We start from the raw sequence: 13,595 nt of genomic DNA, 5'->3' as shown, positions 1-13,595 counted from the left end.
AAAAAAGTTTTTTGAATAATATTTTTTAATTTTTTAAAAAGTGTTAAAAAAAATTTTAAAAATTTTTTTAAAAATTTTTTTTACATTTTTTTATTTTTTGAATTTGTTGATATTTTGGCAACAACAACAATAATAAAAGTATTGGATACAAAAATAATAATAATAAAAGTATTGAATACAATGTGGTGTCTCGGATTTGTTTCAAATTTTTTCAAGTACCTCGTTTAAGCCATTTGGTGTGAGTGTATTGAGTCTAAAAATCCAGTACATTTCTTTTTGCCTGAGTTCTTGTACTGATTTAGAATTTATATGTTCTAGTGGAGTGATTCTCAAAGCGGTATAATCTCTATTGTGTTCATTTAGAAAGTGTCTCGAGACGCTGTGTTTCAGGAAACCGTTTTTGATGTTACTGCGATGTTTGCTCATACGGTCTCTTAGTATATTAATCGTTCTCCCTATGTATCTAAGATGACAGGGACATTCCAGCATGTACACTACTGCTTCTGTTTTACACGTTAGTCGTTGATTAATCTCTATGGATCCTCCTTCTCTAACTTCAACCTCTGTTCTTCCATCAGAAATATTATGAGGTATGTTTAACTTCCAACTTTGATTGTAACAGCTACCTAAATTTTGGGAGCTGTCACCGAAAGTCATCCACCGTAGAAATAAGACCTTACAAAATATTTTGGCCCCCTCATATCCAAAAAAATTGCACAGTGTGGAACAAGAGTCAACTTATCCAAATATGTTGATAGGCACTTTTAAATGTTTAAAAACCCGCTGCAAATGTTGTCCATTATTGGTGCAAGGTAAAAAAGAGATCTTGCTAAAACGGGAAAATAGAGTGATGAGAATTAATCAATTTTTGAATTGCAGCTCTTCTTTTTTGATATATCTGCTGGAATGCCCATGCGGCTTACAATATATAGGACGTACCACAAAACCATTAAGAGTCAGGATAAACCAGCACAGATATAACATTAAGAGAGGTTTTCAAAAACACAGTGTCTCTCGACATTTTATGGAGAGACACCAAAAAAACGCATCTCTATTAAAAGTTATTCCTCTAGAATTAATAACTTCTAGGTCCTTCGCTCGCCTAAAAACACGCGAGATGTTCTGGATCTTCCGGATGGACACTTTGTTCCCTAAAGGTTTAAATGAATCTTTAGAAAAAATATTTTGATATTTGGGCCATTGTCTTCGTATAGATATTTCTAAGTTTTAAAGTCAGATGTTTTTAACCTCCTTTTTTTGGTATGAAAGATGTATTATATAACGATGTTTGAGAAGTATTTATTATTATAATATATCAGCTAGTTTATAAGTTTTTATTGATATGTATATGGGTATATATTTATTAGTATATTGATTGGTTTGTTTGTAATACACATATGTTATAAGCAAACATTCAGCAATACATATAGAATTATACCCATATAATAATTAATATGTAAATATTTTTATATACACCTGACATATATTTATTAATATTATTATTATTATAAGAGCTTGAATATATTAAGCATTATTTATCTTGAGTTATTTTAGTGTCCATACAAACGATTTGAGATATACAAAAGAATAACTTCATTATGAACAGAGTTTCTATGGTTAAAATATCAAGCGTTTAGTTTAAAAAGATATTGTTCATTTATTAGCCCTCTGTGTGAAGAGCGTGTATTGCCACTATAACTTATGTGATATACCGTTCCGACGTCCCTTGGAGCGCGGCGCTGCGTTCCATATACTATTCAGCGAGACGTTACCTTTGGAGCGCAGCGCTGCGTTCCATATTCATTTCAGCGAGACGTTACCTTTGGAGCGCGGCGCTGCGTTCCATATCTACTTCAGTGAGACGTGACTTCGTATCTAGATTGACGTCATCACGTTCGTTGCCGTCAGTCAGTCAGGTGCTGGGCCCAATGGGGCGCACCGCCGCGCTCGGAGGGGCGTGGCATCAGGATACAGGGGATGTCCCCGATGATGGACACATACGCCGCATCCGGGGCGCCGTATAGCGCATTATGACGGTCAATACGTCATCCGCTCCCGCCCCACACAACACCACGCATCGCCACTCACTCATGATTAAGGAGGTTTGGTAATAGGTAGGTAATTTATTTAGTTCTATTTATACCACTGTCTATGGATGTATTTGTATGCTTGAGAAAGGCGTGTATTACGCCGAAACGCGTTGCATAGGATCCCGCAAGTATATTTTTTTACAATTGTATGAGGCTGAGACCTCACTCTTTTATGTGTATGAAATAAAAAAAATTTTTTGTCTCTATCCAAATATTGGCTATTGAGACATTCAATATTGTTTCTTTATATATGAAAGTAGCGCAGGTCCACAGTTTTTTCTTGTAGTTTTGCTTTACGTTTATCCGACCTCTGATGAGGCACGGAGTTTTGTGACCTGCAGCTCTCCAGCAATTTGGATATTTGTGTCATTGGTTGCTGTTACTTCCTGGATAAAGTAACCGCTATAAGCATACCAGGATGTTGGGTGCGGGCATAATCACCTGGGGGTGATATGCCTTGCACCAGGTGAGTGATCACACGTCTATTATTATAGCCTATATATAAAGTGTCTGGCGCTCTCCGTGACCCCTATTTTTCAAGTTCTCTCACATGGGATCACGAGGATTAATAATAAATACAGATCATCTTGGAGCTTCAATGATGAAGGGAAATCAAGATGTGAAAAACAACAGTCTGTATAGAGCCAATAAGATACAGTAGGGATCAACTATTTTATTTTTTATTTTTTTTTGGGGGGGGGGGGTTATTTCCACTTTTCAAAAGCTATAACATTATGTTATCATCAACATGGCTATATTAAACAAAAAATATAGTTTAGAACCCAATGTAACTCCCAACATTCCCTATTGAGGAATATTTTGAGCAAAAAGTGGGAAACTCTATGGGGGTATCCTCTCTTAGTTACTAAAATTCCAGAACATCCATCAGTGGTCTTCCGTAGAAACCATAGGCTGCTATTTTGGAGCCTTCTCTTCACCATTGCAAACAGAGCGCTCTCCACAGTATTCGATCAGCCATGGGCCCATCATTAAAAGACTCCTTTAAGTGTGGGATACGGGGGTTGTAAGTGTTGCTCTAACATTTATCATAACTGGAAGGAAATTGATACAGGACAATTAAATCAATACCCCTTAGGGACTTTATGAATTGTGGTTTGACCTACATCTACTTGCTGGATTGCCTATTTGCTGAAAACTAGAGCAAACCACTATCGCTGGAATATCCAGATGGGGTTCACGAAGCATGGTGCCTCTAAACATTTTTTCGACCACCATGATAGTGACCCCACCTACATGCGTTTGACACCACTGGAAAAGATTCCTCAAGGGGAATTTTTGACATTAAGGAGAAATTAAATGTTTTCTATTTTCCGGATGAGAACACTTACACCTCAGGCTGCGTCAGATGAGCATTTTGTTTTTTGCGCACCTATGTGCGCAAAAAAAATCACATCTGTTAGAACCATTGGTTTCCTATGAAGTGCTCACATTTCCATTTTTTTAGAGGCTCAAAATACTCATACCTACAAAAGATAGGACAGGCGTGCTTTAAATGCGTGACGGTAAGGTCCGTGCTGCGCGTAAAGACAGCAGTGACAGGGGATTAGGGGACTTTGTTTGGAGGGCGGATAGAAAAAAAAAAGCATTAAGTTCCTGGGCTATGTTTACATAGTGGAACAAAGAACATAAACCACCACAGGTAACATGTGAAATAATAGATGGAGAGGGGAACTTTCTGTATATGGGCCCTAATGCAAAATCTGTTAAGCCCCGCGAGGAGTCCTCTCATCACTGAACACTGTAACAGCGTTCAGTGATGAGGGGTCTGCAGCGAGGACACCCCATTGACAGCCACCCCATTGACAGCAGTGGGATGACAGTAACGCCTGCTGCGATTATTCTTTTGGGGGGCTTGAAATATAAGCCCTATCCCGAAAATCATCCCTAGCTGTGAATTCAATGAATCATTGAGCACTGCCTCTGATTGACTGAGCGCTCTTACCAAACAGAGGCACTGCTCAGCTGTCATTCAATGAATGGCTGAGTGCTGCCTCTGATTGGAGGCAGCACTTTGTGGAGGCGGAGATTTTTCAATCCCTGGCCACCAGAAGGCAGATGAAGATTGCTAGGGATGGGGAGAAGAGCCAGACATTGCTTCTAGGTGAGTTCATTTATTTATTTTTTTTCACAGCTAGGGATTATTTTTAGGGTAGGGCTTACATCTCAAGCACCCCCCCATCCTGAAAATTAATTGCAGCAGGGGTTGCCTTCATCCCATTGCCTTCTATGGGGCGGCAGCAGCGCCGGACCCATTGAAAGCAATTGGATGGTATCGTGCTCCTCTGCTAAAGCTGTCACAGCTGTAGCAGGGGATTCTTTCATCCCTGCAAGGAGTCCCATCATCACTGAACACTTTGACAGTGCTGTCACAGTGTTCAGTGATGGGGGGACCTTCATGAAGCAGCTGCGCTTCTACAAGCACAGCTGCTCCACACACTTTTTTGCTCACATGTATAAAAATGCACGGGGCTTCGGTCACACGCATTTTGTACATCCGTGGAGTGCATTTTTTTGCGCAGATAGGCGCAGAAAATTTTGAGGTTTTAAATTTCGGGTTACCTTTTTACGATAAATAACTTCATATTTACTTTATGTTTTGGTTTAATCTATATAATTTGTATTTCAATCTTTTAATAGAAATGTCTTCCTGTTCAAGAGCTTTTCTACCATGTGGTGTAATAACCAACATCTTGCATTTTGAGCTAATGTCAAAATGATTAATATTCAAACTTTAAGCAGACCACCCATTTTAATTTATGTATTTCTTACTATTATTGATTATTTTAAATTTCAACAACCCATTTTTAAGCAACTCAAACGGCGCTAATCTCGTTACCCCCCTGGGCGGTCTGTGTGAATCTCTGGTTCAACCCCTCCTGTTTCCATCACATATGTCGGCCATATAATCTTCACCGTACTCATTTATCTGTTTAGTTACTCAGTTTATACATTACAGTGTGTTCTCACCATAATCCCACCTACAATCCAGTAACATGCTATTTAAAAAAAAAACAAAAAAAGACTTTACTGTTTATATATTTTTATGCCCCTCTATGTATTTATGGTGAATTAAGTCCTATTTCTTTAGTCATATTATGATTTTTTAATTTTCATATGGGCAATGTAACATTGTTGATCCACCAACCATTTCCAGATGCTGGGCAACAAGAACGTGCGCTCCAGCGACGCAGATAGCGACACTCTTTTGGCATTTGCACGCGGAAATGGTGGAAAACCATGTGCCAAAATGTACAATTTGACTGCTCTTCTGAACTTCTGGCCAATCGAGTGCCATTTTTGTGCTCCAGGCAATGTGATTGAGCATCACTACCTTCTGAGTTTAGCCATGCCCAAATTGTCAGGAATTACACACCCAGTTGAGCATTTTGGAGGTAGATTGCAAACACACTAATCAGTAGACGAGAGACCATGTACTTTATAAATTGAGTGTCCTTTCCTTTACGCTTGATAAAAAGAGAACCTCCTTCGAAATGTGTTGCAAGACTTTTATTTCTGTATGTATATTCTAGCAATAAAATAGTATCCAATTTGGGATCATGGGCCTTATCCTCTCCAGTGATTATTTTAAAGCACAAGTGGGGGTGTTTTCAATCTTGGACCCCTCCCCCACAAATAACATAACTGTAGAGATGAGCGAACCTACTCGTTTCGAGTAATTACTCGATCGAGCACCGCGATTTTCGAGTACTTCCGTACTCAGGTGAAAAGATTCGGGGGCGGGGGAGGCGTGGCAGAGCGGGGTGTAGCAGCGGGGAACAGGGAGGAGCCCTCTCTCTCTCCCTCTCCCCCCCCCCCCACTCCCCGCTGCAACCCCCCACTCACCCACGGTGCCCCCCGAATCTTTTCGCCCGAGTACGGAAGTACTCGAAAAATGCGGTGCTCGGGCGAAAAAGGGGCATGGCCGAGTAGGTTCGCTCATCTCTACATAAGTGCCATTGCTTTTCTAGCAGGTTCGCTCATCTCTACATAAGTGCCATTGCTTTTCTCTGCATGCTACCTTCTTTTGGACATAAGTCATCTACGCAACCTCTAGAGTGCTTGAACTTTTTCTTTTTTAATTTTGTTTGTTTCCAAACTTCCCAAAGTAGCGTTACATGGTCAATAATCTCCTGCTGCCTCCCTGGTGTCTACACTATAAGAAGCTGGGAGCCGCAAAACTCCAACTGCAGAGCCGGACAGGGGACGTGGAAGTAATCTGTGCCTACATGACCTGCGATGATGACACTATCATCTGATCAGTCACCCGTGTGGGAGGAGAAAAGGGATCACATGACCCGGTCTCTACGCTCAGTGTATGCAGGTCTCTGCGTAGACACCTGGTCATGTGATCAAGCTTGAAAAAGACGGTGGAGGTCAAAACGAAGCTGCTTGTCTTTTCGTTATGGGAGAATATGCTGCTGAGTATTTGTTTTTCTCTTGGATTAATTACCCTCACTTAAGAAATTTTTTTTTGTATCTAATCTGTGTCTCCTCCTTTTCAGTTTCGTCCCATTGCTTCTACTCTTTCCTTGTGCAGATGAGAATAGGGCTGATCCCTCTGCAGTGTGACAGCCCTTCAGATATTTGTAGACAGCTATTAAGTCTCCACTCAACCTTCTTTTTTGCAAGCTAAATACTCCCGAGTCCTTTAACTATTCCTCGTAGGACATGATTTGCAGACCGCTCACCATCTTGGTGACTTCTTTGAATTTGCTCCAGTTTGCTGATGTCTTTTTAAAATTGTGGTGCAAAAAACTGGACAGAGTATTCCAGATGAGGTCTAAATAAGTAGAGGGGATAATGACCTCACGTGATCTAGACTTTATGCTTCTCTTAATTCATCCCAGAAATGTGTTTGCCTTTTTGGCTGCTGCATCACATTATTGACTCATGTTCAGCCTATGATCTATTAGTATACCTTAGTCCTTTTCACATGTGCTGCTGCTTAGCCCAACTCCTACCATGCTGTATGTTTTTTTTTTTCATGTTTCTTGCTCAGATGTAGGACTTTGCATTTCTCCCTGTTAAATACCATTCTGTAAGTCGCCACCCACTGTTAAAGTTTGTCCAGATTTTTTTGAATCCTCTCTCCTCCAATGTTAAGCCATTGTTCCTGCCTTTGTGTCGTTTGAAAACTCAATAGGTTTCTCCCTCAATTCCCTTATCTAAATCATTAATAAAAATCTTGAACGCTAGGCCTAGGACACAGTCTTGTGATACCCGACTCAAAATATTCTTCCACTTGAATGCGTAGGCATTTATGACCTCTCTTTGAGTGGAATCATGTAGCCTGTTCTGAATCCACCTAACTGTTGCCTTGTCAATCCCATGTTTGGTCATTTTTTCAATGAGTATGGTATGAGATACTTTGTCAAATGCTTTACTAAAGTCAAGATATACTATATCCACCGCATTTCCCTGATCAACCCAGTCGGTGATTCTGTCATAGAAAGATATTAGATTTGACTGACATGACTTGCTTGTTACAAACCCATGCTGGCTCTGGTAATTACTCCATTCTTATCCAAGTACTTGCAGACATGCTGTTTAACAATTTGTACAATGATCTTTCCCATACGAGATGGAGGGGCGGAACCGTATGTGTAGGAGTTAATCATGCAGCATAAATGACATGATAACTTTTTTCTGCAGACTTGTACAATTATGATGATACCAAAATTAATATATATATACATATATATTTATGTCCCTGGAGGGAAACTGAATCGGTGAGGCTATGATCGCTCTGATAATACACTGCTGTACTGCAATGCATCATAGCTTATCCTAGTGATCACAGACCCGGACGCTATTGACGCATTTATTTGCCATGGCAACCCATTGTCCCTCCACATTTACATGGTTCTCCCTCTGTGAACCTTTTAGATGCTGCTGTTGCAGTGGTAGGCCAGCAGTCAGATGATGGACGCTCAACTTCTCTGCCCGCACCATCTATAGGATGTAACTGTTCGTCCATTTACAGGAATGCCTTCTCTCCTAGCATGTACATATAAGCCCCGGAGCAGGAAGGGGTTAACCAGGGGGATTTATTATGTTGTAATAAATTTGTAAGTGATTTGTATGAGTCCGGCTGCTGTAGAAGGATCAGGTGTCCAAAACGTGTCCAGCTCTTCCTGCTAAATGCTATAAATACTACATGAAGCAGGGAAGAGAAGTTTTGGAAGATTTACTGATTTCAGAAGACATCCAGAAGATCTTGAAGCGACGAGACGGTGGCTGCACCTCACAAACCTGAGGCTGGCGGCTGCGAGGCATGGGATAAGACTCCTCCGGAACGCCGGCAGAAGCTGCTGTCCGTCAACACAAGCCATCCTCTCCATGGCAAAAAATGAGAGGGTCCTGCAGCCACTCGCTGCAACTGACTATTGTATTTTTCCAAAATAATTGCCAGTGATAGCAATAGCTACTTCATCACTTGTTGACGCATTAAAATATCCTTTATGTTGACCAGAAGGTATTTTGTCCGCCCGAATAGCTACCTTAAATGTATCACAGGTAGAGATGAGCGAACGTACTCGTCCGAGCTTGATACTCGTTCGAATATTAGCGTGTTCGAGATGCTCGTTACTCGTAATTAGTACCACGTGATGTTCGGGTTACTTTCACTTTCATCTCTGAGACGTTAGCGCGCTTTTCTGGCCAATAGAAAGACAGAGAAGGCATTACAACTTCTCCCTGCGACGTTCAAGCCCTATACCACCCCCCTACAGTGAGTGGCTGGCGAGATCAGGTGTCACCCGAGTATAAAAATCGGCCCCTCCCGCGGCTCGCCACAGATGCTTTCTTACATAGCTCAGGGAAAGTGCTGCTGATGCTGCTGCTGCTATAGGGAGAGTGTTAGGAGTATTTTAGGCTTCAAGAACCCCAACGGTCCTTCTTAGGGCCACATCTAACCGTGTGCAGTACTGTGGAGGCTGCTTTTTGCAGTGTTGCACTTTTTTTTTGGTATATCGGCCGTGCAGAGCATTGCGCCCTGCAGTAATACTCCAGGGCCAGAAGTGCTTAGGCAGGGACAGAAGACATATTGTATGAATATAGGCAGTGGGCCTTTGCAAAAAAAATTTGGGGAAAAAAATCTATTTGGGCTGCCTGTGAGTGTCCTCAGTGTTCTGGGTCTCTGCTGGGTGTAGTAGTTCTCCAAATTCATACGCAGCCAGCTAAGTGTTACAGCAGGCTTGCGCAAAATTATTTCCTGGCTCTGTCTGGGCTGTGAAATCACCGCTGTATTGCAGTCCACAGTGCAACACTCTGCAGTTCTTTGACATACTCCAGGGCCAGAAGCGCTTAGGCAGGGACAGAAGACATATTGATTATTGATTGAATATAGGCAGTGGGCCTTTGCAAAAAAATTTGGGGAAAAAAATCTATTTGGGCTGCCTGTGACTGTCCTCAGTGTTCTGGGTCTCTGCTGGGTGTAGTAGTTCTCCAAATTCATACGCAGCCAGCTAAGTGTTACAGCAGGCTTGCACAAAATTATTTCCTGGCTCTGTCTGGGCTGTGAAATCACCGCTGTATTGCAGTCCACAGTGCAACACTCTGCAGTTCTTTGACATACTCCAGGGCCAGAAGCGCTTAGGCAGGGACAGAAGACATATTGATTATTGATTGAATATAGGCAGTGGGCCTTTGCAAATACATTTGGGAAAAAAATCTATTTGGGCTGCCTGTGACTGTCCTCAGTGTTCTGGGTCTCTGCTGGGTGTAATAGTTCTCCAAAGTCATACGCAGCCAGCTAAGTGTTACAGCAGGCTTGCGCAAAATTATTTCCTGGCGTTCCGTAAGCGAAGTCAGACTCCAACCACAGGCCAATAAGCGGCACATTTAATTACAGAGTTCTGTTTCTGCACTACTGGTAATACAGCATGCTGAGGGGTAGGGGTAGGCCTAGAGGACGTGGACGCGGGCGAGTACCCGGAGGCCCAAGTTAGGGTGTGGGCACAGGCCCAGCCAGTTGGGTGGTCAGGGGTAGAGGCAGGGCCAGACCGAATAATCCACCAACTGTTTCCCAAACCGCCCCCTCGCGCCATGCCACCCTGCAGAGGTCAAGGTGCTCTACGGTGTGGCAGTTTTTCACAAAGACGCCTGACGACCAACGAACAGTGGTGTGCAACCTTTGTCGCACCAAGATCAGCTGGGGAGCCACCACCACCAGCATGAGCAGGCATATGATGGCCAAGCACCCCACAAGGTGGGACGAAGGCCGTTCACCGCCTCCGGTTTGCACCACTGCCTCTCCCCCTGTGCCCCAACCTGCCACTGAGATCCAACCCCCCTCTCAGGACACAGGCACTACCGTCTCCTGGCCTGCACCCACACCCTCACCTCCGCTGTCCTCGGCCCCATCCAGCAATGTCTCTCAGCGCAGCGTCCAGATGTCGCTAGCGCCACTGTTTGAGCGCGAGCGCAAGTACGCCGCCACGCACCCGCACGCTCAAGCGTTAAACGTGCACATAGCCAAATTGATCAGCCTGGAGGTGCTGCCGTATAGGCTTGTGGAAACGGAGGCTTTCAAAAGCATGATGGCGGCGGCGGCCCCGCGCTACTCGGTTTCCAGTCGCCACTATTTTTCCCGATGTGCCGTCCCAGGCCTGCACGACCACGTCTCCCGCAACATTGTACGCGCCCTCACCAACGCGGTTACTGCCAAGGTCCACTTAACAACAGACACGTGGACAAGCACAGGCGGGCAGGGCCACTATATCTCCCTGACGGCACATTGGGTGAATTTAGTGCAGGCTGGGACAGAGTCAGAGCCCGGGACCGCTCACGTCCTACCCACCCCCCGAATTGCGTGCCCCAGCTCGGTGGTGGTATCGGCGGCGGTGCATGCTTCCTCCACTAAACCACCCTCCTCCTCCTCCTACGCAACCTCTGTCTCGCAATCAAGATGTGTCAGCAGCAGCACGTCGCCAGCAGTCGGTGTCGCGCGGCATGGCAGCACAGCGGTGGGCAAGCTTCAGCAGGCCGTGCTGAAACTACTCAGCTTAGGAGATAAGAGCCAGACGGCCCACGAACTGCTGCAGGGTCTGACAGAGCAGACCGATTGTTGGCTTTCGCCGCTGAGCCTCCAACCGGGCATGGTCGTGTGTGACAACGGCCGTAACCTGGTGGCGGCTCTGCAGCTCGGCAGCCTCACGCACGTGCCATGCCTGGCCCATGTCTTTAATTTGGTGGTTCAGCGCTTTCTGAAAAGCTACTCACGCTTGTCATACCTGCTCGGAAAGGTGCGCCGGGTCAGCGTACAGTTCCGCAACTCCAAGACGGACGCTGCCACCCTGCGGACCCTGCAACATCGGTTTCATCTGCCAGTGCACCGTTTGCTGTGCGACGTGCCCACACAGTGGAACTCTACGCTCCACATGTTGGCCAGGCTCTATGAGCAGCGTAGAGCTATTGCGGAATACCAACTCCAACATGGGCGGCGTAGTGGGAGTCAGCCTCCTCAATTATTTACAGAAGAGTGGGCCTGGTTGGCAGCCATCTGCCAGGTCCTTGGAAACTTTGAGGAGTATACCCAGATGCTGAGCGGGGGATGCTGCAATCATTAGCGTCACCATTCCTCTGCTATGCCTCTTGAGAAGTTCCCTGCAAAGCATAAAGGCAGACGCTTTGCACTCGGAAATGGAGGTGGGGGAAGACAGTATGTCGCTGGATAGTCAGAGCACCCTCATGTCTATATCTCGCGCGTTGAGGAGGAGGAGGAGGGGGAGGAGCATGAGGAGGAGGGGGAAGAGACAGCTTGGCCCACTGCTGAGGGTACAGATGCTGCTTGCCTGTCATCCTTTCAGCGTGTATGGCCAGAGGAGGAGGAGAAGGAGGAGGATCCTGAAAGTGATCTTCCGAGTGAGGACAGCCATGTGTTGCGTACAGGTACCCTGGCACACATGGCTGACTTCATGTAAGGATGCCTTTCTCGTGACTCTCGCGTTACACGTATTCTGGCCACTACGGATTACTGGGTGTACACACTGCTCGACCCACGGTATAAGGAGAGCCTTTCCACTCTCATTCACGAAGAGGAAAGGGGTTCAAGAACGATGCTATACCACAGGGCGCTGGTGGACAAACTGATGGTTAACTTCCCATCCGACAGCGCTAGTGGCAGAAGGCGCATTTCCGCGGCCCAGGTAGCAGGGGAGGCGCAGAGATCAGGCAGCATGTACAGCGCAGGGCAGGGGACCATTATCCAAGGCCTTTGCCAGCTTTCTGGCTCCCCAGCAAGACTGTGTCACCGGTCCCCAGTCAAGGCTGAGTTGGCGGGAGCACTGTAAAAGGATGGTGAGGGAGTACGTAGCCGATCGCACGACCGTCCTCAGTGACGCCTCTGCCCCCTACAACTACTGGGTGTCGAAGCTGGACACGTGGCCTGAACTTGCGCTGTATGCCCTGGAGGTGCTTGCTTGTTCAGCGGCTAGCGTCTTGTCAGAGAGTGTGTTTAGTGCGGCTGGGGGAATCATCACGGATAAGCGTACCCACCTGTCAACCGACAGTGCCGACAGGCTTACACTCATCAAGATGAACAAAGGGTGGATTTCCCCAGACTTCTCTTCTCCACCAGCGGACAGCAGCGATACCTAAGCAATACGTAGGCTGCACCCGCGGATGGAAGCATCGTTCTCTATCACCATCCAAAACGGGGACCTTTTTGCTTCATCAATCTGTGTATAATATTCCTCCTCCTCCTCCTGCTCCTCCTCCTGAAACCTCACATAATCACGCCGAACGGGCAATTTTTCTTAGGCCCACAAGGCTCAGTCATATAATTTTTGTAAACAATTTTTATACGTTTCAATGCTCATTAAAGCGTTGAAACTTTCACCTCAACCAATTTTTATTTTTACTGGGCTGCCTCCAGGCCTAGTTACCAATTAAGCCACATTAACCAAAGCGATTAATGGGTTTCACCTGCCCTCTTGGTTGGGCATGGGCAATTTTTCTCAGGTACATTACTACTGTTGGTACACCAATTTTTGGGGGCCCTCGCCTACAGTGTAATCCAATTAATTTTTAGCCCACCTGCATTACAGCTGACATTACATCAGCTGTGTTGGGCACTGCAATGGGATATATTTATGTACCGCCGGTGGCTTCCTGGCACCCACCCATGCTGTGGGTCCACAGGGCGTTGTAACTGCATGTGTCCACTTCTAAAGAACCCCAGTCTGACTGGGGCATGCAGTGTGGGCCGAAGCCCACCTGCATTAAACATGACATTACCACAGCTGTGATGAGCAATGCAATGGGATATATTTATGTACCGCCGGTGGCTTCCTGGCACCCACCCATGCTGTGGGTCCACAGGGAGTTGTAACTGCATGTGTCCACTTCTAAAGAACCCCAGTCTGACTGGGGCATGCAGTGTGGGCCGAAGCCCACCTGCATTAAACATGACATTACCTCAGCTGTGACGGGCAATGCAATGGGATATATTTATGTACCGCCGGTGGGTTCCAGGGAGCCACC

This window comes from Eleutherodactylus coqui, chromosome 4 (assembly GCF_035609145.1).
Source record: "Eleutherodactylus coqui strain aEleCoq1 chromosome 4, aEleCoq1.hap1, whole genome shotgun sequence".
Lineage (NCBI taxonomy): Eukaryota > Metazoa > Chordata > Amphibia > Anura > Eleutherodactylidae > Eleutherodactylus > Eleutherodactylus coqui.
This window is presented reverse-complemented; position numbering follows the sequence as displayed.